The sequence below is a fragment of the Triturus cristatus genome, chromosome 4_1 (genome assembly GCF_964204655.1).
Source record: "Triturus cristatus chromosome 4_1, aTriCri1.1, whole genome shotgun sequence".
Taxonomy (NCBI): domain Eukaryota; kingdom Metazoa; phylum Chordata; class Amphibia; order Caudata; family Salamandridae; genus Triturus; species Triturus cristatus.
Window position 1 is genome coordinate 1,285,905,899 of NC_140585.1, and position 25,877 is coordinate 1,285,931,775.

A 25,877-nucleotide genomic window follows, 5' to 3' on the forward strand; every position below is an offset into this window, starting at 1 on the left:
AGGAGTCAAGTCTCTGCTCGCTGCAACAGAAGTACCACTAGGATGTTCTGGGGGGGGGGTACTTTATGAGGGGGGAGTTGTCTAGTGCAAACAGAACTGGTTGCTGCACATAGATCTTTTTGTTTAGCAATGTTCTCACCCTCGGACTGTACGTTGGTAATTCTACAAGAATTACCAGACTCTGTGACAACCTCTCGATTATTCAGGATGCAGGAGCTTAGTGATGGTACAAATGAGTGCATATGACTAATGGGTTCCTCCACCTTAGCTAACCTCACTTCAACAGCTGATATTTTTAGCTGAATAGGTTGCAGAAGTGTTGTCATCATAGATTCAAGCCTACCCCAGAAGTTTCCAACTTGCAGGCTATCTAAAGATATAGCTGTTGCATTGGAATTAAGAACAGTCGTTTGGACTTCCCTCTGCGCACTGGGGCTGTCTGGGGGTTCCACAACCTTTCCATTGAGCCTATGCCCAGGTTGGCTCTGCTTTCGAGTGACCTTAGCCTTCCTTTTTTAGGCAGAGCTGCCACCGCGGGGACTAGCTGGGGGTTAGTTTTATGCCCTCTTGTGGTAACTGTGGGCCTAACCGAATTAACTTCTGATTCCGTAGATGACAAGGGCACAATATCTGCTGAGTGTTCTTCTAATGTGTGCCGAGTAGGACCAGGCCGGGGGGAAGATGCATCAGTATTAGTCAACGTACATGAACCAGTAAGCACAGGGGTCATAGAGAGTCTAGGGGGAGGTGCACTCGACTTCAGTGACAACCTCCTTTCCGTAAGTTTGATTTCATATACTAACAATGATTCTGCCCTCTTTAGGAAGGCGTCCAAAGTCCCTGCGGCCCCCTGGCCATTAAGTACCCTTCCCTTACTCATTCTAACCCCAAATATACACAAATTTCAACTGAAGACTAAGTACCCAATGCAAATCACAGGTTAGATAGGACAGACCTCAAGTCCAAGAGGTAAGATGAATGGCCCAGTCCCGTCTCTGCCGGACTCTGCCGGGCTCAGAATGGCCCGCCCTTGGTCCGGGCTTCGTCCGGCGCAATATGCGCACGCGTCCCGCGCTGCGGGACCCGTGCAGGCACTTTATGCGCCTCCAGGCGCAGGAAGACAGTGGCAGCAACGGCCGCAAGGGCAGAGGCTCTTGGGGGTTGTAGGAAACTGCCCCCTTTCCAGCATTCACAATAACACATTCAACAATACTTGTTGTCACCAGGCCTGCAGCCCCCCAGCACACATGCCAGTTACAGTGCAAATTAGCATCAATGCGTGGGTGGGGCAGCCAACTCAGCAATGCCTGGCAGGAGCCAGATATGTTCCAATAGTGCCCCAGGGCCCCCAGAAGAAATACGTTGAGTCTCAGTCCCCACCAGGGCCCAGCACAATATGGCGTCTCTAGGCACCAGCTTCACTCGGCTACAATTGATAGCGGGCCTTGGGAGAGAATCACAAGCACAGCAGGCCCAATATAATGCCCCATTCCCGGACCGCAGCACTCGTCTGGTGACCGACCTCTGGGCTCCTCGCCCCCCCTGCACTGTTATGTTGGGGCAGGATCAGGCCTCAAATCACCAAACAGCCGCTCCCGCGGCCCTATCAGGGATGTCTCTGCGAACGGGGCTCTGCCTACCATAACGGCGTCCCCACAGCTGAAGGCAGTATCTGCCTCTCACTCCCAGCCGACACCTTCACTGGGCTCCCCCTCGACTCCTCACTTAGGCTCCTCTCCTTGCTCCTTCAGCAACTCAGCTGGCTCTTCTCTAACTTCCCCCAACCGAAAGGCAACTCTTCCAGCACACCGTCGCATTCCACACGCCTTTCCCCGGGTTCCCGGCGTCTAGTACTGCCTCTGCCTCCGCCGACCCGAAACTCCTGGCTCCAGCTCCTGTTTCCGGACCGGCCTCCTTCTCCGCTGAATTCCTCCTCGGGGATTCCCTGGTCAAAGAGCCTGCCCTGGCAATTCCAGGGACAAGCTGCTTCACCAAGAAAGTGACTCGGGGCTTCTAGACGCATAGCTATTTAAGCACTGGGACACCCTGTTGCTGAGGCAGCCATGCGCTCTACAAGTATGGATAACATAACAGGTCGAAGAACTTGAAAGGTACTTTACTCAGGAGGGTGTGCTGAGGCAGAGGATAGAGTTATTGCTGGCAAGACTGCCCTGGATGGTGAATAGGTCCTGGAGTGCTAGGAGTCTGCTTTAAGTAGCACACACCTCATCATCTTGTGGACTTGTTCTACAGACCACTGTGAAGACATTTTCACAGAAGTATCCCTTGATAATAAGTGCTTCGTCAGCTTCCTCAACTCCACCCTATCAATCCACAACGCTGAACCAGCTCTCGACGTCAAGGATGTAGTCACTGACCCTACCATCAAATTTATAGTTTGTGAAGGTCCCTCTGAGATCTTTCCCTGGATATCTCCCATGGAGGATCCTTGAAAATGATGGTGATTGGCTTTCATTCCGGAGGCACGGTCAGTCATGCTCTATATCTAGTCAGGACTTGTCTACATCCTGGTCCTTTGGAATAAGTGTTTGGCCTTTCATGTGGAAAGGCAGAATGTCAACTAATTGAATATCGTCGCAATTTGAACAGCCCTTGAGTGGAGGCAACGTTTCAAATACCCTTGATCATTGTACAGTCAATTTACAAATTATTGGGTCAGAACAAAGTTATGAACTGTAAGCTACATAACAGCACTCTGCCTTTATTGATATATGCGGGTTGGAAATGGAATAAAATACACCCTCATTGCAGATTTGGAAGAAATCTTTTTATCATGTAAGGGTTCTGAGGAAGGTGGCCCTTAATGGAATGTAACCACCGAAAAGTGCGTCAACTGTTTGATTGAATTTTGTCCAAGTATTCAGAGCCAGTTTTGGGAGAAGACAAACGTGTATACTTTCTTGATTGGGTGACAAACAGACTACTGGACTATGTATGTAATTTATGGGTTTGTGAGCTGAGTGGCTAACATGGATGTGTGAGTTTATGTGTTGGAGTTTGTCATTATGAATTGTAAATAAAAAGTATTTTGGAGAAATATATAGATATGTTTTTTGTGAAAAAGTTATATACACTTTTTTGTATAGAAGATAAATAAGGAATTATAGGATGAGTAAAGTGTGTGCCGGGATTATTGCTGTGATAATATACCATTAAGCTGTAATACAGGTGAAGCTGGACGTTTAGTGATTTGTGATTCTTTCTTTACCCCAACCCAGTATGTAAAAGCAATCTGTTTGGTGTTTCCTGTGGTGTGTATTTTAGAAAGAGCACTCTCTCCACATCACTCAGATCTTTTGGATCTTTTGCTTGCTGTTGTCAATTCAGCTTGATCTTCTCTCTGTCCTTCAAAGTTCTCCTGGATATCTTCAAACACAGTTTACGTAAGTAGGGATCAGACACATTACAGATTCCATGAGGGTCTGTCTGGACTTTTTTCCTCCCACGGGTGGCACACTTCGCAAAACGGAATGGCATTTTGTGAAGAAAAAACAGAATGGTTTTTGTCGAGGGTAGCTGTTTTCTAAGGGTATGGAAAGCTTTCCAAGAGAAACAAAAGTAAAAAAGATTGACCTCAGTGCTCCAGGATCCTGTCAACAGAAACCAGATAACAGAACTGGGCTACTTGCCACATACACGGCATAATGGGCTACTGGTGGTAAGTTGTTACTTAAAGGAGCAGCTGCAGCTTTGCCAGACTTTCAGGCTTCAGTAATTTAGGCTGCATTGTCCCTATTTTATCTTACCTTTTTTAAAAAAAATGTTTGTGAAAGAGTTTTCTTTATTGTCACTAGGTTATTTGTAGTGACAATTGTTTCTGCATTTAATGCTGATTCATGTTTTCAAGAATATAGACGAAAACGGGGCCAATATAGCCTGATTGTAGGCTTACTTTTCAAAAGGAAAACATATATATGTGCATGCACCAGCACACATGCACACACACACACAGTGCTTCATCTTTATTATACAGTTAATTAAAACCATAACAAACAAACATCTCATCAATACTTAATTAAAACAAGGAAAGAAAATTTAAAAGCACATTGTAAAAGCAGGCAGTCAAGATTAATAACAATTCCCAAGCAGCATTTCTGGTTAATGGCAAGAGTGTTACATTTAGCCATTTAGAGCCAGAAGAAAAGTGTGAGGTGCAAAAGGCAATATCAGTGAAAAGTTGTCCTGGATCCCGCACATTCAATGGACAATTCAGTGCTCATGACTAATGAAGAGCTCCTAGAGAGGTTTGAGTCCAAAATTCAGTTTATTGATAACCTATTGCGAGGAGGAGATACATAAGATTAGAACAGTGCAAAACCAAACTGATGGGCTGTTAGGATGCTTTAAGTTCAAGAGTACTCTGTGACTCACAGGTTTTATGTGCTTTGTGTGCATTACAAATGAAATGGTATAAAGACTACTGCAGAGAAGGGCAGACAACATGTGATTAATTTGGACCAATAGAGATGAGTATTTTAGTTCTGCCATTCAGAAAAGATGTGAATATAGATGTAGTGCATGTTTACTAAAATGGGATGATAATGGTGTATTGAACAGGGGCTGAAAATTTGAAAAACTGCGGCACATTAGATTAAGAGGGTACTATTTACTATGTTTTTGCAAAATTATAATTGTGTTCATGCATGTTTAAGATATCAAACCCCTAAAATGCTAAATGTATTGTATTTTACCAACATTATATGAAAACATCTCAAGTAACAGTCTATTGAGAACATGCTTCATATTAACAATGAAGAAATTAAATATCTGGATAAATGAAAGAAAATATATGTTTCTAAAAAAATTACAAGAATGCTTAAATGGATCTTTCACATAATGAACATGTATCTGCTAACAGTTGGGTAACCACTGATGTTGCATACGAACAAACAAAACCCAGAGGTGAAACATTTTACTGACCCTTTTCATCAAAATAGACGGGGATGGGATTGTTCTTAGCTGCAAACTTGGGAAGCTTGATATGAAAATGAAGGACAGGACAGTTCTCTACGTTACTAACAGCAGTGTATTTTGGAAATATTAGATTCGAAATACTGCACCGAGAATGGGTGAGGAAAAAATCCAGAGACTCAAAATATATACAGTCTGGAGAAAATGCCCAGATGTTGCCTTGTCCAACAAATGCTAAACTCCCCAATACCATTACCTGGTGAACCTCCAAAACTGAACAGACCAGCACATCCAAATGTTGGTACAGAAAGACTGTATAGAGTACACTGACCAAGTTATGGACCAAGTATCAAACTTCTGGAAATGAGCTGTAATTCTGTCAACAGCAGTCATGTGGCGCTTTTCATGAAATGAAGCCAGCTCATTTCAGACCTTAAAAGGTTGAACTTGGCTGCTGGGGAGTGCGTCTTCAATTCAGGGCATGTTTGGAAACAATAAATCACGGTGGTTCCGGCCGTGGGAGATCGCACCACTCAAGGAATATGTGAGACCTCAGAGATCGCACCACTCAAGGAATATGTGAGACCTCGGGAGATGGAATTTTTCGTTTCCAAAGATGGCTCAGCAGTGCTACGATTTATGAAAACAGAGCTTTACTCCAAGGCCCACTGGAGGGTTCGTTATTGTGTCCTTTATTTTTGTGAAAAATGCAGAACCCACTAAAGGGTGAATAATTGGGAAATGAACTACATGTCCCAGTGTGCAAGGGAGAAACAAACCATGATGGAAGGCACACCGGAGGCCTATAAAATTAACGAGCACACAGGGGACTGCGTTCGCCATGTCTTGCTGCATTTTCACAAATTACCTTTGAAGAAGAAGCATGAAGCTTTGAAACGCCTTGGTAACAGGACATCAGTCACCTAGAATGGACATCTACCATGACCATAGCAAATCTTTTGCATCGACCAAGGACACACATATGGCCAATGAAGTGCATGCACACACTGTGCAATGAATTTCTATTATCATGGATACATCCACCATCAGATTTGGCACCAACCTTCAGGTACTGCCTGTGAACACAATGCCACACTGACACAGAGGTAATGGAATTAGAACCCTTGACACACCGGCAAGACCGATGTCCCTCAAGGCCCATAAATACACTTGGGCCCACAAATATATTACAACATAAAGCTTGGGGATCGATTTAGAGATTGGTGGAGATGGTACTCCATTGCGACGTAAACCTCTCTGACAAACTGAAGATCCACCTGACTGATTTACAGATGGGCAGACCTTAATTATGCCAGCGACAGAGACTATACTGTCTCCTTCGCTAACATACTCCTCCGAAACCCTGATGGACTAAGGACCATCAGAGGTTTGGCCATTCGACCACCTGCCTGATTTAGAGTGAACAGTTGAATAGCCAATGTTTACTCCCTGTTACCGCTGTGAAAAATATGGTAACATGGGATAGTAAAAAAGAATAAATGACCCAAAAACGATAGAAGAAAATTCTCATGGTGAGTGTTGGACCTGTCAGCCCTTTGGGTGGTCCCTCCTCATCATTATTTATTTTGTCCCACTTTTGCCTCAAACCCTGTTTGAATTTTTCCTTTTTGGGAACCACCAGACTTTTTAGTGTTGCTACAGATTCAGGGAGCCATTTTAGCTACCCCTGAAACTTCTGTCTGAGGGCCTGAAGCACAAAATGGTGGCCTCCTGTGACATCACCAGCATCCACTGGAACCTACCAGCACCTTCCAGAACCTTCCAGGAGATTCCAGAACTGTGTGACAGTTGGAAACCGTTTAGAATGTTGGAAGGTTAAGACAGAGTGTTGGCAGTTGGAGCTGGCAGTTGGCACCTGACTGGTGAAGAGAGAGGAGCACAACAGTGAAGGAGGAAGGAGTGAAGCAGCAGGGGTGGAAACTTGTGCCTGGAGTGGGGTCCATAAACCCACCCTTGATACTTGTCCCTACTGGTGGATCCCAGCCTATAGCCCTGTGTGGGGAAGAAGTCAGAAGAAAACCATCCTAAGGACCTGGACAGCAGGAACAGGCCTTAGAACCAAGAAAGCAGCAAGATTCTGACCTGAGAACTGGTTTCCCTGGAGTCTGGCGTCGAGTAGCCGAAGACCTGGAGCCCGAGGTGGAGAAGCGGCGCTGACTGAGGTAGCAGACGTCGTACCCGGAGCCGCCTGAGGTCGTAAGAGGGCGCCGACGGAGGTCGAGAGGAATACCAAGGGTCGAGAAGGAAGTGAACCGAGGTCGAGTGAGCGGCGTCATCGGAAGGGTGAAGTCCGCCCTCCGGAGTCGTCGGAGACCGAGGTAGAGGAGCACCGGAGGTCGGGAGTGAGGATCGCACTCCGGAGTCGCCCGGAACCTGTGAGGAGGAGCACCGGAGGTCGGGGGTGAGGATCGCACCCCGGAGTCGCCGGAAGTCGACAGCGAGGCCAGGCCGGCCGACGTCATCGGAGCCGAGAGCGCCATCGGACCGGAGCCGCCCGAAGTCGACATCGTGTGGAGACTGCCCGACGCCGTCGAATCGATGGTAGAGGTCGAACCGAGGCCACCGACATCGGACCGGAACCGCCTGCCGGCGTCGTCAAAGAACTGACATTGTGCCGAGGCCGCCGAGACCGAACCGGAACCGCCTCACGGCGTCGACACGACTCCAGCGGCGTCGGAACATCAGAAAAGGGCAGTAAGTGGAGTAGAGGGCGCCTTAGGCCCTGTGGAGACCTGAGAGACTACTCTAAGGGGCTAGGGAGGTGCTGAATCCCACCTGACTGTGCCTGGGGTGAACTGGGACTAACCTAGAGAGGTTGTGTGGAGAGGGAAGCCAGGGCATTGGAATTTCCCCCCCCTTTTTGATCTACCACAGTTTAGGCCTCAGCCTTTGCCTCAGCCAGGGAGTAGTACCCCTCAAGCCTACCACAACCCTACAAGCTGTGCCTGGGCCAAATCAGCCCTTCAGAATTGAAGTGTCATCTGATTCATGAGTGTTGCTGTATACTTCTAATTATTTATTGGGGATACTGTATTTATTAAGTTCTTATCTATTTATTGCTGCACTGTATTTATAGGTCCACAGGACTTGTTGGTGTACAGTATTTATTGGTACAGTATTTATTGGTACAGTATTTATTACCTCAAAGTATTTAATTGTCTGTATATATTGCACTTGTATTTATGTCCTGTTATTTATGATCACCCCTATTTATTTCAGCGAACAGCAAATATTTATTTGACCTGCTCTATTTAAGAATTTGTATATTGTGATTGTTATTTATTTTCCCAATCAGCAACTAAGAGAAAAAGATAAAGAAGAATACTTTCATAATTTTTACGGTGTAGAGTCGTTTTTGGAACGGATGCACGCATGGTTATTGTATGGGTATATTGTATGCTTAGCACGGTGCCTGTTTCCTGACCACTCGAGCCAAGCTACCACAGTGTGTTCGGGGAGTCCACCACCACCCTGCGGAGTGGGAGTGGGCAGTTTCCAACATAAATTGGTGTTCAGTGGTGGGATAGAGCTGTGCCTACGCATACTCAACAATAACTGTGGGTAGTCCATAGGCCTACACCGGGAGTTTTCTCAAGAGCGGCCTTCCTAATTGTGGGTTTTTGTTTTTTTTCCAAATTTACTCTGGTGGTGGGAGGAGGTATTACTAAAGGTACCCCCCTGCAGTGTTACTACACAAAACCTGTCCTCTAACCTGAGTGGGCAAGATGGAGTTTGTTCTTGAAAATCTAGACACGTACACTGTGGCCCAACTCAGGGAGTTTTGCCAGCGAGAGGGGGTGTACTGTCCCCCAGGAGCAAAGAAGGGTGCACTCCAAACCAGCTTAAGGGCTTGGGGGGAGGCACGCAGGGAAAGCAAGGCTGAGGAGGAAGACAGGGATGGAGAGCCTGACCCCGAGGGGGCTGAGATGTACCAACCTGAGGTGGGGAACCTGTCCGCGGGGCCCAGGACACTTTCTAGGAAGGGCAGCACTGTCTCTAGTGGGGGCTTATCCGAAGTGGAGTTAGCAGACCGGAGAGAGAAGAGACAGCTCACATGGGACTTAGCAAGGCTGGAAAAGGAGAAAGAGGAGCAGAGGATGGCCCATGAATTGCGCCTGAAAGAAATAGATCTTCAGATTTTGCGAATCGGGGCACAACCTGTTCCCAATGGTGGCAGCCAAATCCAAGAGTCCACCAGGGAATCCAAACCTTACCTGCCAAAGGACATTGTAGCGAGCTATGGGGCGGGTGACGACATCGCCAAGTGGCTCGCAGCCTATGAGGTCTCATTGAGGGCCCATGGGGTTCCAGTGAAGCATTGGGGAGGGGGATTGTACAAATACATGCCTCCAGCTGGTAGGGATGCTTTATTGGCCCTCGAAGAGGAAGAGCAAACCCACTACCCCACCATGAAACTGGCGCTCATCAGGAAGTTTGGACTAACTCCGGAAAAGTACAGACAGAAGTTCAGGGGTAGTCACAAACTGGGCACACAGAATTGGGTGGACTTCCTGGACTATGCAAAGAAGGCACTGGAAGGTTGGATTCAGGGCAGTGAAGTAAGGAACTACGAGGAGCTGTTTGACCTAGTATTGAAGGAACACCTACTCGAGAAATGTTTCCCTGAACTGCGGCAACACCTGGTGGATAGCAAGCTGACCAGTCCCCGGAAGCTTGCTGAGGAGGCGGACATTTGGGCTAGTACCCGGGTGTCCACAAGGGGGACTGGAGGGGATACTCAAAAGGCCGGACAGGGCGCCCCCCAGAAGAAAGAGGGAGGGGAAAAGAAAAAGGAGTTCTCCAAAGGCCCCCAAAAGAACTTCCAAGGGAAGGGAACAGGATTCACCTCTAAGGCTAACCCACCCAGAAACCCTAATCCTGGCCAGAGTCAGCAGCCAAGGGTTGTCCATTGCTACGAGTGCGGTGGCGTTGGACACTATAAAGGAGATCCGAAGTGTCAGAAACGATCACCCCCTCCCACTGGAGGAAAGCCCCCCGGAGTAGCTAGTGTAGTGCTCGGGGAGGAGATGCCCTTAACTAAGGGAAGGGAGTGGGCGGGAGTCACTTTAGTGTCCCTGGGAGAACGGGAGATGGTTCCTAAGATCCAGGTGCCCGCAAATACTGCAAAGTATGGGCAGTGGATCACCATCAATGGCCGAAGAGGGGAGGCTCTGAGAGACACAGGAGCCAGTATGACTATGGTACGTAGCCAACTGGTGTCTCCAGAGCAAGTCATTCCCGATGTACTCCACCCAGCCGCGATGGCTGACGGCAGAACCGGCCACTATCCCGTGGCTGAGGTTCCCTTTGAATGGGGGGGGGTTGCAGGTTCACTTCGAGTTGCCGTAAGCCCTGCCGTGCCAGTCGATTGTCTGCTGGGCAATGACATGGAGCACAACGCTTGGAAGGAGGTGGAATACCGGACTCATACCGAGATGCTGGGTACACCTGACTGGGCCTGTGTTAGCACAAGGTCCGTGAATACCCGAAGAGGGAGTTCATTCCGGCTGGAGCCTGGAACAAAGGCCCAGCCAGCTGCCAGTCAAGGGAAGAACCGAGGACAGGAGGAGCCTGCCTCGGCGTCTCCACCCCGTAGGACGGATAGGCCACCGGAGGTGGTGGACCAGGAGTCTGCGGAGGGGGACGTTACCAACCTGGAGGACCTACCCATCCCGGCCGAGTGGCACGTGGAGGGAGGCCCGTCCAGGGAGGAATTCTGCCAGGGCCAGAGGGAGTGCCCTACCCTTGAGGGGCTGAGGCGACAGGCCGAAGCCCAGGCAGCAGGGAACGTTGAAGGGAACTACAGTGTTTACTGGGAGGATGGCCTCCTCTACAGTGAACCCAAGGCACCCCTACATGGATCGTCACGAGCCTTGGTAGTCCCTCAACGTTATCGAGCCTTCCTTTTAGAGTTGGCTCACGAGATACCATTGGCAGGACACCTGGGGCAAGACAAGACCTTCGCCCGTCTTGTCCCACACTTTTATTGGCCTCAGATGAAAGTGTTGTCCGATACTTACTGCCGGACATGTGTGTCTTGCCAAGCCAGTGGGAAAACAGGGGTGAAGCTGAAAGCTCCCCTGGAACCACTTCCTGTCGTTAGCACCCCCTTTGAAAGGGTGGGCATCGACATTGTGGGTCCATTAGATCCACCGACTACAGCTGGTCACAGGTTTATCCTGGTTCTGGTGGATCATGCCACACGGTACCCAGAGGCAATACCTCTGAGGACCATAACAGCACCTGTTGTGGCTAGGGCCCTGATGGGAATCTTTACCCGAGTGGGTTTTCCCAAGGAAGTTGTGTCCGACAGGGGGACCAACTTCATGTCAGCGTATATGCGGGCAATGTGGAAGGAGTGTGGAGTGACATACCGGTTCACAACTCCTTACCACCCCCAGACCAATGGTCTAGTGGAAAGGTTTAACAAAACCTTAAAAGGCATGATCAGAAGTCTGCCTGAAAGCCTGCGGAGGAAATGGGACGTCCTCCTACCCTGTTTACTTTTTTCATACAGGGAAGTGCCACAGAAGGGAGTGGGCTTCAGCCCCTTCGAGCTTCTGTATGGGCACCCTGTACGTGGACCTCTTAACCTGGTGAGAGACGGATGGGAAAGAACTCCCAGAAAGCTCCCCCAGGATGTGGTGAGCTACATGCTGGCCTTCCGGAGCCAAATGGCTAAGTTGTGGAAGCAAGCTTCTGACAACTTGGAAGCCAGCCAAGCAGTGATGAAGGCGTGGTATGACCACAACGCCCACCCGGTGGAGTTGGAGCCTGGCCAGAAGGTGTGGGTGATCGAACCAGGAGAGCTTAGTGCCCTTCAGGATCGCTGGTCAGGACCCTTTGAGGTGTTGGAGAAGAAGGGTAAGGCTACCTACTTGGTGGACCTGAAGACCCCTCGTCAGCCCCTGCGGGTGCTGCATGCCAACCGCCTCAAACCCCACCACGAGAGGCCCGAAGTCATCTTGATGATGGTGACTGACGGAGGAGAGGACGTGGAAAGCGAGCCTCTCCCTGATCTGTTTGCGTCTCAGGAAAAGGATGGGTCGGTGGAGGGAGTGATTCTCTCCCCATCTCTAACTCCTGAACAGCAGGAGGACTGTCGCCAGGTCCTGGGGCAGTACTCTTCGTTGTTCTCCCTTGTCCCGGGTAGGACTCACCTGTGCGTCCATGACGTGGACACAGGAGACAGCCCACCTGTGAAGTCCAAGATCTACCGGATGTCAGACAAGGTGAAGGCCAGCATTCATAGTGAAGTCACTAAGATGCTGGAGCTAGGAGTGATTGAACCTTCTAGCAGCCCCTGGTCCAGTCCGGTGGTGTTAGTACCGAAAGCTGCACCACCGGGTGCCCAACCAGAACTGAGGTTCTGTGTGGACTACCGGGGACTGAATTCAGTGACAAAGACTGATGCTCATCCGATCCCTAGGGCGGATGAATTAATTGACCGGCTGGGAGCTGCCCAATATCTAAGTACCTTTGACCTTACTTCTGGGTACTGGCAGATCTCTTTGACTGATGGAGCAAGGGAAAGGTCAGCCTTCTCCACGCCCAATGGCCACTACCAGTTCTGTGTGATGCCCTTTGGGCTCAAGAACGCACCTGCCACGTTTCAGCGCCTGGTAAACCAGATCCTCACCGGAATGGAGAGTTTCTCTGCTGCTTATCTGGATGACATAGCCGTCTTCAGTAACAGCTGGGAGGATCACTTGCATCACCTGCAAGCCGTTCTCCAGGCCCTGAGACAAGCTGGATTGACGATCAAGGCCAGCAAGTGCCAGATCGGGCAGGGGTCGGTAGTGTACCTTGGACACTTGGTGGGTAGGGGAACGGTGCAACCCCTCCAGGCGAAGATCGAGGCCATCATGGCCTGGGAACCCCCCAAGACACAGACTGAGGTCCGAGCATTTTTGGGCCTCACGGGATACTATCGCCGCTTCGTGAAGGGGTACGGTACCATCGTAGCCCCTCTCACGGAGCTCACGTCCAAGAAACAACCTCGACGGGTAATCTGGACGGAGGCTTGTCAGCAAGCCTTTGAGAGATTGAAGAAAGCCATGTGCGAGGCCCCGGTCTTACGGGCCCCAGACTTTTCCAAGAAGTTCATTGTCCAGACAGATGCATCAGAACATGGCATTGGGGCAGTGTTATCGCAACTCAACGAAGAGGGTCTGGATCAACCCGTGGTCTTCCTATCCAGGAGACTACTTCCCAGGGAACAGAAGTGGAGTGCAATAGAGCGTGAAGCCTTTGCAGTGGTATGGGCTCTGAAGAAGTTGCGGCCATACCTGTTTGGCTCGCACTTCCTGGTTCAGACCGACCACAGACCCCTTCGTTGGCTGATGCAAATGAAGGGGGAGAATCCCAAGTTGTTGAGGTGGTCTATTTCCCTACAGGGGATGGACTTTCAGGTGGAACATCGGCCTGGAGTGGACCACGCCAATGCAGACGGTCTCTCAAGGTATTTCCGCCTTAGTGATGAGAACTCCCAAGGGGTTGGGTAGCTCTCCCCACTTTCAGCTGGGGGGGACGCGTGTTGGACCTGTCAGCCCTTTGGGTGGTCCCTCCTCATCATTATTTATTTTGTCCCACTTTTGCCTCAAACCCTGTTTGAATTTTTCCTTTTTGGGAACCACCAGACTTTTTAGTGTTGCTACAGATTCAGGGAGCCATTTTAGCTACCCCTGAAACTTCTGTCTGAGGGCCTGAAGCACAAAATGGTGGCCTCCTGTGACATCACCAGCATCCACTGGAACCTACCAGCACCTTCCAGAACCTTCCAGGAGATTCCAGAACTGTGTGACAGTTGGAAACCGTTTAGAATGTTGGAAGGTTAAGACAGAGTGTTGGCAGTTGGAGCTGGCAGTTGGCACCTGACTGGTGAAGAGAGAGGAGCACAACAGTGAAGGAGGAAGGAGTGAAGCAGCAGGGGTGGAAACTTGTGCCTGGAGTGGGGTCCATAAACCCACCCTTGATACTTGTCCCTACTGGTGGATCCCAGCCTATAGCCCTGTGTGGGGAAGAAGTCAGAAGAAAACCATCCTAAGGACCTGGACAGCAGGAACAGGCCTTAGAACCAAGAAAGCAGCAAGATTCTGACCTGAGAACTGGTTTCCCTGGAGTCTGGCGTCGAGTAGCCGAAGACCTGGAGCCCGAGGTGGAGAAGCGGCGCTGACTGAGGTAGCAGACGTCGTACCCGGAGCCGCCTGAGGTCGTAAGAGGGCGCCGACGGAGGTCGAGAGGAATACCAAGGGTCGAGAAGGAAGTGAACCGAGGTCGAGTGAGCGGCGTCATCGGAAGGGTGAAGTCCGCCCTCCGGAGTCGTCGGAGACCGAGGTAGAGGAGCACCGGAGGTCGGGAGTGAGGATCGCACTCCGGAGTCGCCCGGAACCTGTGAGGAGGAGCACCGGAGGTCGGGGGTGAGGATCGCACCCCGGAGTCGCCGGAAGTCGACAGCGAGGCCAGGCCGGCCGACGTCATCGGAGCCGAGAGCGCCATCGGACCGGAGCCGCCCGAAGTCGACATCGTGTGGAGACTGCCCGACGCCGTCGAATCGAAGGTAGAGGTCGAACCGAGGCCACCGACATCGGACCGGAACCGCCTGCCGGCGTCGTCAAAGAACTGACATTGTGCCGAGGCCGCCGAGACAGAACCGGAACCGCCTCACGGCGTCGACACGACTCCAGCGGCGTCGGAACATCAGAAAAGGGCAGTAAGTGGAGTAGAGGGCGCCTTAGGCCCTGTGGAGACCTGAGAGACTACTCTAAGGGGCTAGGGAGGTGCTGAATCCCACCTGACTGTGCCTGGGGTGAACTGGGACTAACCTAGAGAGGTTGTGTGGAGAGGGAAGCCAGGGCATTGGAATTTCCCCCCCCTTTTTGATCTACCACAGTTTAGGCCTCAGCCTTTGCCTCAGCCAGGGAGTAGTACCCCTCAAGCCTACCACAACCCTACAAGCTGTGCCTGGGCCAAATCAGCCCTTCAGAATTGAAGTGTCATCTGATTCATGAGTGTTGCTGTATACTTCTAATTATTTATTGGGGATACTGTATTTATTAAGTTCTTATCTATTTATTGCTGCACTGTATTTATAGGTCCACAGGACTTGTTGGTGTACAGTATTTATTGGTACAGTATTTATTGGTACAGTATTTATTACCTCAAAGTATTTAATTGTCTGTATATATTGCACTTGTATTTATGTCCTGTTATTTATGATCACCCCTATTTATTTCAGCGAACAGCAAATATTTATTTGACCTGCTCTATTTAAGAATTTGTATATTGTGATTGTTATTTATTTTCCCAATCAGCAACTAAGAGAAAAAGATAAAGAAGAATACTTTCATAATTTTTACGGTGTAGAGTCGTTTTTGGAACGGATGCACGCATGGTTATTGTATGGGTATATTGTATGCTTAGCACGGTGCCTGTTTCCTGACCACTCGAGCCAAGCTACCACAGTGTGTTCGGGGAGTCCACCACCACCCTGCGGAGTGGGAGTGGGCAGTTTCCAACAGTGAGTGTCATTCGTTTTTGTTTTTTCAAAAATAAAATCACACTTTTCTCTGTTCTTATCAATGGAAGGAAGGATGACGACTGCAACACCCTAGTGGGAAAAAAGTTTAAAATATTAAAAATTACAAGACAACTGTAAGTACAGTTGGCAATGCTTGCACAATGAAAATAGCTATTCTTAGGGTGAATTGAGCTTATGTGTAGGCCTAGGAAACCAAAGACAGGATCATTTAGTTCACACTGTGCTAGTGATGTAAGATGGTGATTTCTATGCAGCTTGCCTTTGTCCCCTGTGGATGCTTTAACCTATAGATCATTTAATCGGTGGGGGAGGCTTGATTGAAACTGCATCAATCTGGAACTTTTGGGAGAACAGTCATGCTTTCCTTTGTAAAACTAGTTCCCCCCACTCCTCCACCTTCCTGAAAATCGCATTTTTACTCTATTGAGTTTATTTTATTTTATTTATAGAGTTTTAAATAGCGCAGACTAGACCCGATGAGGGTGTCAGAGCGCTTTAAAAAAGTTACATCATAAGAAAAGTTGCACGCTAGTCACATATAAATAAGTATCTAAGAGATCGTATATGTTGTTAGTTCTTGTTACAGGTCATAATTGTGTTAGTCATTCTCGATTAGAGATCAACACGGCTCTTGGATGATGAGTAGCTTCTGTTGGTATCAACTTGCATCAGGGCTGGGATCAGGAGAGAGGTTTATTCATCAGAAGTAGTTTGAATTCATTTTTTAAAGAGGTGGTGGAGGGGTTTATTCTGATTGCTTGGGGCATGGCGTTCCATTTCCTGGGTGCTAGGCCAGAGAAGGTGCGTGTGTAGGTTTTCTTTTTCCGAAAATGTTGTGGTTTCAATAGGTGCTTCTCAGGGTTCTGCTATTGCCTAATAATTCAAGTTTATTGGCTAGATAGTTTGGTGTATTGAGGTGCAGGGCTTTGTGCATCATGCATGCAATTGTTAGCTGCACTCTTGCCTCATAAGGAAGCCAATTCAGTTCCTTTAGATCCGGGGTGATGTGGTTGTTCTTTCTGGAGCCAATGGCGAGTCTTGCCTCCAGCGTTTGGTGAGGCTCTTAAAGTAGCCAGACTGGATCTCGGCAAGCCACATAAGGTTGTATTCCCATAGTCTATTCTGGGTAGAACTAGAGATTGAACAGCTGTTTTTAGGTCATTGTCGTTGAGGAAGGGTTTTAGTTTCTGAGAATACTCATATGAAAGTTGGCTCCTCTGGTGGCTGTGCTGATATGTTCCCTCAAGTTGAGATTCTTGTCTAGTATTATTCCCAGTGATCTTGTGGAATCGATAATGTGAGGTTTGCAATTGAGGGCTGTTAGGTGTTTCTTCCAGTTTACTACGTCACCTTGTCCTTGAAGTGGGGAGATTAGGAGAAAGTCAGTTTTGAGCGCATTGAGTTTGAGGTGGTTTTTTGGTGCCAGATGTGGGTTTTTTGACAAGTTGTGTTGAATAAGTCGGATGTCATCCGGCGATGATATTTATCGGTCTAGTTGTGTATCATCCGCGTACATATGGTAATGGATATTGGAGAGTTTCAGAATTTTGGTTAAGGGTTCCATGAATAGATTGAGTTTGGTTGTCTAAGAAGGAGGCAAACCACTTTAGGACAGCTCCTGATAAGCCCATTCTGTGTCAAGTAGGTTGAGGAGACTGATATGTTTGACCGTATCGAAGGCTGATGAAAGGTCTAGGAGGATTAGAAGGCACGATTCGTTTTGATCTAGTATTCTGAGTCTGTCATCGACGATGTGGGTCATGACCGTTTCTGTGCTGTGATTCTGCCTGAAGCCTGATTGAAACTGGTCAATGAGTTGGAATTGGGCTATATGGTTGCATAGTTGGGAGTGGATGCACTTCTCCAATAGTTTTGCTAGAGTAGAACTAGTGGAAATTGGGTGGTATTTATCAGGATTTGTGTGGTCAGCCGTGGTTTTTTTAGAATGGGGGTTACCTGCCCTTCTTTTAAGCAACTTGGAAGAGTTCCTTGTGGTAGAGATGCATTTACTATCTTTGTCCAGATGGGTATAAGGACAGTTTTGATCTCGCTGATGATGTTGGCTGGAAGCGGATCACAGAAGTGGTTTGTCGGTTTAAGTGTTGTTATTAACTTGAAGATGTCATCTTCGGCAAAGATTTTAAAAGTGTTCCAGGACGCATTGTTTTTGAGGGTAAGATCATGCTGGATAGTTGTTAGTGCCGATTGTGGCACGTTGGGGTTAGGTGGGGGCGCCAATGAGAGTTGTTCATTTGCTGTACTGTGCTCTTTTTATATCATTTTGGATTTTTCCAAGAAGTGTGTAGCAAAAGTGTTGCAGTTGGGTTGCGGTTTGGGGCCTACAGAGGAGTCGTCGTGATGTTGAGCGGACTGTTGCTTAATAATTTTGAATACTTTTCTTGGTCGATTTCTAGCATTGTTTAGTTGATCTTTGAAGAAGTTAGCTTTAGAGATTCTGATGTGTTTGTAATTACTCCTCCTTGATCTGAGTTGTTTAAGGTGCTCTAGGGATGGTGCAGATCTCCAGGTCCTTTCCGCTAGTCTTAGGTTGCGGAGTTGATCATTTAGGCTCCCATTGTACCAGGGTTTGGAGTCTTTAGAGGATAGCCTTTTTAGTTGAAAGGGCGCCTCTGTGTTGAGAATGTTAGTCATTGAGTTGTTGTAGTGGGTTGTGAGTTCATGTACATCTGTCAGGTCCACTGGTGGCGATAGAAAATTGTTGGTGAGGAATGTTAGTTCATTACGGTTAATGATGGGATGGATATTTGCTGTCACTCACAAGCCTTCATCTTTTAGTTCACAACTATGTGTGTCATAAAATGCATACTGCATTATAAATATTAATGAGGCAGGAGACTTTGTGACCTTGTGTACATATATTTTGCAATGTGATTGATTACTACACATCGCAAAAAATAAAAGAGAAGATTATGACCAGTCAGTGTGCAAAACCACTAACCGGTTTGCAATCTGCACAATAATACATTTGGCACTTAATATCTTAGCACATTGTTTTGAACTGTGGCTGTTCTTCAGTAATAAAGGAAACTGCATTATCGGGATGACTTGTTTGAGTATACAAAATACTTTGACTGCTTCTAACAAGTCTGACCTCCACCTGCCCCAAGAGAAGCTGAGAAAGAAGAGGTCATCAACACAGGTGCCACGTGTCTAAAACAACTACAGAAACAAACACTATGGTAACATTTAAACTACATCCTGGATTTGTCAAATTCAAAGCAGCTTTGGAGGTGCTCAAGATGGAAGCTCCAAGAAGGCCACACTGTAGTGAGGCTCGATTGAGTCTGGTTAGAGCTGCGTGTGGATAGTTGATGCGATGTGTGCCTTACATATGACCTATCAGAGTAGTGCAGCCTGGTAAGTGTGGACAGGTCTTGGCGGGGGACAAGCCGAAGGATGGGTTTTGATCACTGGAAATGGGCTGCCTTCATTCTGATTTTGCGGGGATGTGTAGTGATTAACAAACAGCATCCTCGTGCCACTTGGTAGGGAGGTTGCTTCACACCTGGCGAGGGTGAAGCTACGGCCTAGGTACTTCACACTTCTGTGGTGGGCCATTGGGGCAGCTGCTGCAGCTCCTCCTAGTCCTCTCTTGGAGGTCTAGGGATTCTAGGGGTAGAAAACCTGGGCGGAGGGCACCAGGCCTGACAGAGAGGTATCTGACATTGATGGTGGAAGGGAGAGAAGGAATCACAGTGCGCTGGACATACCACATGGCAGTGAGACTCATGGCCCAATGCAGGCACCCTTCATTACTGCCATACTTGAAAGAATGTACAAAGCTCGTGCTTATGTGTTTCTGAAATGACCCTATGTTGACTGGCGTATACCTATAGGCAGGTGCCTGACCCGTGAGGGCATCACTCAGTCCAGTTAAGGAATCTTGATCGGACAACATATAACACAACAACCACATCTTGAACTTTAACAAATCTAGAACTCCTGAGTCTCAACAGAAAGGTTGTCTGGTCTGCTCATGCCCATATGAGAGACCAACTAATCGCTGAAGGCAAAACCACCTCCATTGAACTTCCTCGCCTGATTGTGCGGTCATAAGACATAAAACTGACCTACAAAGCATGGACTGGCAAGATGGAGGTCGATGTCCACCTGCTCATCCTCAGTACCACTGATGGCAAAATAAACTCACTTCCGCTCCACATACACCATACAAAGAACCGACTAGTAAAGCATAACTATTGCATGGATATGGCCGAGCACCTATCGCACATATTGGAGATAACTACACTGTACAAAATGAAATATATTTTAACTTGGAAAAGATTCTGGAATTAATCGAAGCTTGCTCGCAAAAACACAGAATACACATCACTGAAATCCTAGAATTGACAAACACAGGGGATGGGGCATTCTTTGCAGAGTCACTGCATACAGACTTGCTTGCTAAATCACAGTTCAAACTCTTGTTCATAATGGAGCGAGAGTACTGCTCACTGGCACAAAAACCTATGCCAGTTGCCACAGCAAAACCAATATCAGTGGGCCTTTAATACTACAGAGACTGAAATACTGTTCTAAGGCTACAGCATGAAAAATGTGAGTTCTCCTATAAAGGAAGTTATCCTGCCATCCTGTCCTTCCCAAGAAGGCTCAAGACTTTCCTCTTCACAACATATCTAACAGGATGGAAACTCGGGATGGTCTGAATCCTCTTCCGGGGCCAACACCATTTAAGGCTCTTGCCCATACACTACCCAGCCTTTATCCTCCTGTTCTCACCCTACCTGAAGGACACTTCTCTTTTAAGCTTATTTCCATAACAAAAAAGGCCCATGCCTTTCCTTTGTAAATACCCCTTCATCCACCCTCCCTCCATCTCATCACTTGATTGCTTTCTGGTTTGCATCATGTATGTAAACATATCTCATATATGTTTTTAAAGTTTTTTGTAAAGTGCTGCAATATCATTTGGTGAAGTGGTGCTATAGAAAACCATATAAACAAAAATAAAATGAAATATGGATCTTCGATTTGCGGCTTCCCTGACTTCTTAGTGGCGGTCCAGGAAGCATGATAGGCTTCCACTGTCAGTTCCCAAGAGAAAAACTGCAAAACGAATATTATACCTTCTGCCATGATCTTCTCAGCCTGCTTAAAGATAAAGATGCAGGGCAAACAGCACTGTTACACTGATCTGCACAAGACTGCTAAAGAAGCCTGGCATAGCATCCCCACTACAATGGGCCGATGGATCCGTAGCTGGCCCCTCACACTTGAGTAACATAGGCTAACTGTTCCTATTGCGGTAATATAATGTTCTAACTTTATTATATTTGGTCACTCACTTGAAATATTTCATGTTTATATGACTTTCTATCGGTCAGCTATTGAAATTTGGTTTAGGTTCAATCTTGCCATGTCAGTGTTGTACATTATGGCTGAAAGGTGATGCTTTACGAGGGGGGGCATCCCTTGACCCCCGTAAAGTGTTATGATAATGTTATTCAGTCCACTCACTGACAATGTTATAATGTTTGCTTCAACTCTCACTGTAACTATTATGTTTCTCCAAGGGCAGTAACATTGGCTGGAACGAAACATCCTCAGTTTTAGTGACCAAACCTCAACATGATCGTTCTTACTGAATCATATCTTAAGGGCAACTCACAATCACCAACCTTCTGGTCCTCACTGCATTTTCCATTATCCGAATGGACAGGTCAAACAATCCTGGAAGAGGACCAGCAATTAATGCAACAGCACCCTACACTGTAGGAAGATTAAAATGCCACCTTACTCCTCCATTGAAATTTGAAACGTTGCATAAACCTCTTCCCCAATTAAGACACTCTACCTTGACATAATCTGCCATCCCCCAAACAGTGAAGAACTCTATGACTATCTAGCTTCTCAACACATTTGTGCAGCCAGGAACATTTTTGTTGGCAACTTTAATACAAACTGCTACTATCTAAATACACCACCATTTGCTCACCACAAAAACTAAAATAACTTATAACACTTATGCCCCCTATGATAATATCCAACCAATCCAATATCACCTTTAATAAGTGAAGAAACATCTTGAAGTGAATTGGTCCAATCATCAAATTACACAAACACCTATGAACCCACCCCCCCCATACAAAATCCAGGTCACACCAACACTGTAAATAAAATGTTTCTTGGGCCAGATCACTATTTAAAAAATCTTTGCAGATAATTCAGCTGATTTCACAGGTAACACCGATTTCAAGTCAAAGATCGCCTTACATAACAAAAGTTTGCTATTCATGAATAAACAAAGACAAAATCTGAAGCCAAATAATAACATCTCAAAGACACCCAATAATAAATTTGAAGATAAACCGGACTGCTTAAGAACCAAACCCAGAAAACCTAAAGGGAGCTAGAGGGTCAACAAAGTACAAAAATACTAACAGCACTAAAAATGCTAAGAAACATACAAATTTGACATCATGAATGCAAAAGACTTCATGGTGCAATCAAAAACTCAGAATTCACTAATTAAACCCCAAAAATTATCCAAAATCATCAATTCTGACTCAACATCACAAGCCCAAGAAACATCCACACCCACCTTAAGAAAGCCACTGAATTCCAAAAAATCTTTGCCTACAACTAGTACTCACGTTGTAGAAGTTTTGCGCTTCTAATCACAAGAAATGGTCTGAATTTAAAACTGAACCCGAAGACCAGCTGAATGAAATTATCAGGTCATTGAAAGCTACTTTCTATTACGCTGATTTGCCCGAATAAAACAGATGTCAGCTAGGTTTATGAAGACATATACTTTGGACTTAATTTGTGAAAATACAACCAATAAAAATAAGAATATAATTCAAGACTACTGGATACAAGTTATTTAGTAAGAATTGTAATCAGTGAGCAGTGGCAAGAGCCACCACAGGTTATTTCAATATCTTTGTGGCTACCACCGGGTCTCGATTAGTGAGACTCTCGAGCAGTCAGTCATTGCTTCTGCTTAGAGTAAACTGGGAAGAAGGGCCATCTGGACTGCTGCCCTTCTACAGTCCTGCTGCAAGCTTCCCGGCTTTACTTCTCCTGGGCCCTCCAGCAAAGCTACTTAAAAAGCATTAAAAAAATGTATGGAATATATGAGTCCAGTGGGAGGCTGAAATGACGAAAACAGTCATGCTGTTGGACTTTCACATTCAGATAACTGTATCTAGACCATAACCTTCACACCTTAAGTGAAAAATGCACACTTACATTATGAAAGCTCAATTCATTCATGTGATCACTGAAGCAGTCTGTGCATATAAGCCACAGAATTGCGTCCAGGTTGGCACATGGGGAAGTGATATATATTTATAGTGCTATGAGGTCCCGGCCAGCAAAAGAAATCACTGTCAATATGTAACTCCTTATTTTAAAATTGTATGAAAATTACACACATTAAAAGATAGATGCCACAAATTGTGCCAAAAAAACTTAAGTGTATAAGAAAAACTAGTGCTTTCAAAGTATATATTTTTTGCTACAATGCAATCAAACTGTCCCGAATGCAAACCTTTTTAATGAGTGTCCATTAGAAGGACACACCACAGAACTCAGCTGGTAACACCCTTACATTATCTCTCAAAAAGAATACATCTTTGCCACCATGACACTTCAAATGACTCCATAAACTAATGCCTATACTGGCTAAAGGTGGCAGAGCCAAAAAATTAACAAGGAAAGCTGAGCCAGAATGGAGCAAAGGGTCTGGCTCGGTTCTAAAAGGAGGTGCAAGATCCAAGCTATAAAAATATTTGGCATGTAAAATCTGCAGAAAGAGGTAAAAATATGATAGTGACTTCAAAATTCCAAAAAGTAGATATGTTTAACTTATACAAATGTTTCACTTTAGAACATCAGATGTTATCACTTCAATGAGAGGCATTTATTAAAAGTTATAGATGTTAAACTCGAATTTAGAAATATTCATGCCCCACTGCTTTGACAGCAGTGCCTTTAGCGAACTAAAATGCAATTCAATTGTCAAGTGCACCCTATAGTAGCCTAGATTCTTAATATATTTGGAGCAACAACATAGTCTATTAAATCAAACACAAAGGAGGTTTTTCTATAGCGCACATCCTGAACTCACAAATTTGAAGATGCTCTCCAAAGTGATAATGAAGAAAAAGGTGGCTGGGTGAAATAAAATATTTTAATCTCTTCATCCTTTGTCACTGAGAGTGTGGCCTACAGGCTCCTATTTTGTAACATTCCACTGTGATATATATATATATATATCCAGAGCCTTTCGCTGGAATACTGTTTGTATGTCGAGTACATGTGCATGTATAGAGCCTGTGTCACACATCCAGGAGTAGGGCTCTGTAAGTGGCCTGAAACCTGAAGCTGTGGGATCTATTTTATCTGTCTGAGGCTTGGCGTGGTACAAGATGGAGGATGAAGGCAAGTTCCCCAGACAGTGGAAGTGTTCTGCCTGCTTTCTTGTGGCTTGAAAATGAGGAGCCAGACACTGAAGTGAGGAGGATGGAGACAGAGCGACTCTTCGAAATTGCATGAGGACTTTTCAAAGTAATGAGCTGCAGGTTAGTCCCTCCTGAGTGCTGGCATTTGGTTGATGATAAGGTGAGAGGTGGCAGCTTCTGTTTCTATTGTGCTAGGTAAGGAAGCTTCTATGTTAGGCCTACCCTTTCATCTATTCCGGATTAATGCATCAGAGAGGCTGTCAACAGCCAAGTACGGAAGTCTTATGTTTCATGATGCCTCTATTGTGGATGATTTAATCAGGAGACAGCCAAAGAGCTACATGTTGGGAGAAGCATCACTCTAAACAAAAAAGTCTGGAGAGCAGCCTTAGAACACTTGAAATGAGAACTACCCCAAGCCAATATTGTCTATTGAGACAGTGGACACTCATTCCCTGACTAGAAAATGCGTATAAAAGAGAACCAACACCACCCACTTTATTCCAATTCCGAGTCCTTGATGAACAAGGGAACAGAGTGCTCTGCAGAGTAATCACGGGACTGCTGTGTGACCAGGGCTGGCATCGACCTAACAGCCTGTGTCCCAGAGGTGAGGGGACATCTTCTGAAGCATGCACTGTCAGCTGGAGGAGTTGAGGGGCCACTTGAGTGCTTAGAACCCTGCCTGCTGAGATAGGGAAGGACTCTGGTCCTGCAGGAGGAGAGACTGTCCAGGAGGAGGAGAAGAAGCCCCACATGTCCAAAAACGTGGGACATTCAGAGGAAGCTGGCATTTCTCCTAGTACAAGATCTCAAAGCTACCACCTATCTGTGTTGGTAAAGGAAGGGGTAGAGCAAATCACACTTTGGGGAGGTGGGCTGAAATTTAGCTAGTTTCATAAGAAACAATAACAACGAAATTCACACACACACACAAAAATTCACTCTTTTCCTCAAATTTACCTTAACCCCTTACTTTACATTTCACTCTCTCTACCAGTTCTAATGCCTAGTCATTGCCCCCTTCAAACACACAAAGTCAATTAACCCTTACCTTCTCTACTGGTACCACTGACAATTGATAGATTACGCTCTCTGCCCTCTATGGGAGGACCACCGTACAAATGGCGCAATCAAGCCCTGAATTCCTTGATCATTTTCATGCCGAAGCTATGAACAAATGTCAGTACCTACAACACACCCATTTGAATTATTTTCCAGCCTAGAGAGTGCCGACAAGAGCCACTGCCATTTTTACACGCGCATGGTCAACACACAAAGTTTTGCTAATGTAACAAGGGTGCCCTTTGGCTGTGACCTTCAAGCCCACTTCTGGGCCTAGTACCTGTAGATTACGCTGCCTCAGATCACGTGACTCTGTTAAGGGGGGGCGGCTGACAGCCCCATATCCAAGTTGCGCTCCAGCTTGCCTGCGATAGTGCTCCTGAGGTTTAGCAAAGGGGCCCAAGCCTGCCCGGAGCGGCCTCCTTCGGCCTGCGGCACGGCGGGAGCCGGCTCGGGATCAGTGCAGCGATGGTTTAGCCTGCGCCGCCTCCGCGGGTGCACGGCTCGGGCTCGAGCTCCAACGGTCGCCCACAGCTGGCTGGGCGCGCGACTGAACACGGTGCGAAGCGGTGAAGCCTAGCCCAATCCCCGTCTGAGGAGGTCCGTCGCCTGAGGGGAGCCACAGTGCAGGTCATAGGCCGCGGTAAGGTGCGCTGATGTTGTTTAATATCTGGAACCCCCGTGGGATCCTGCCTCCCATAGCAGGGGCACACAGTGGCATATCACATGCCGACCTAGCATTGAATACTGCTGCCTGTAGCGGTGTTGTTTAGTACCTGCTATGTAGCATGGAATTCAGCTGCCCACAGCAGAGATCCGCTGGTGTTGGGTGGTTTTGCATTGGAATAGTGTTGATCACAATATAAGAA

General features: G+C 46.9%; 1 protein-coding gene across 2 annotated transcripts in view; it reads right to left on the minus strand.

Moving 5' to 3' along the window:
* The window catches only part of LOC146856590 (volume-regulated anion channel subunit LRRC8A-like), a 276,776-nt gene extending 251,184 nt beyond the window's left edge, over nucleotides 1-25,592 (minus strand). For both annotated transcript variants that reach the window (XM_085650749.1, XM_085650748.1), the window contains exon 1: nucleotides 25,289-25,592. The gene's annotated coding sequence lies outside the window, so the exon portion shown is untranslated. The remainder of the gene's footprint in view (nucleotides 1-25,288) is intronic.
* Between the last annotated feature and the right edge of the window lie 285 nt (nucleotides 25,593-25,877).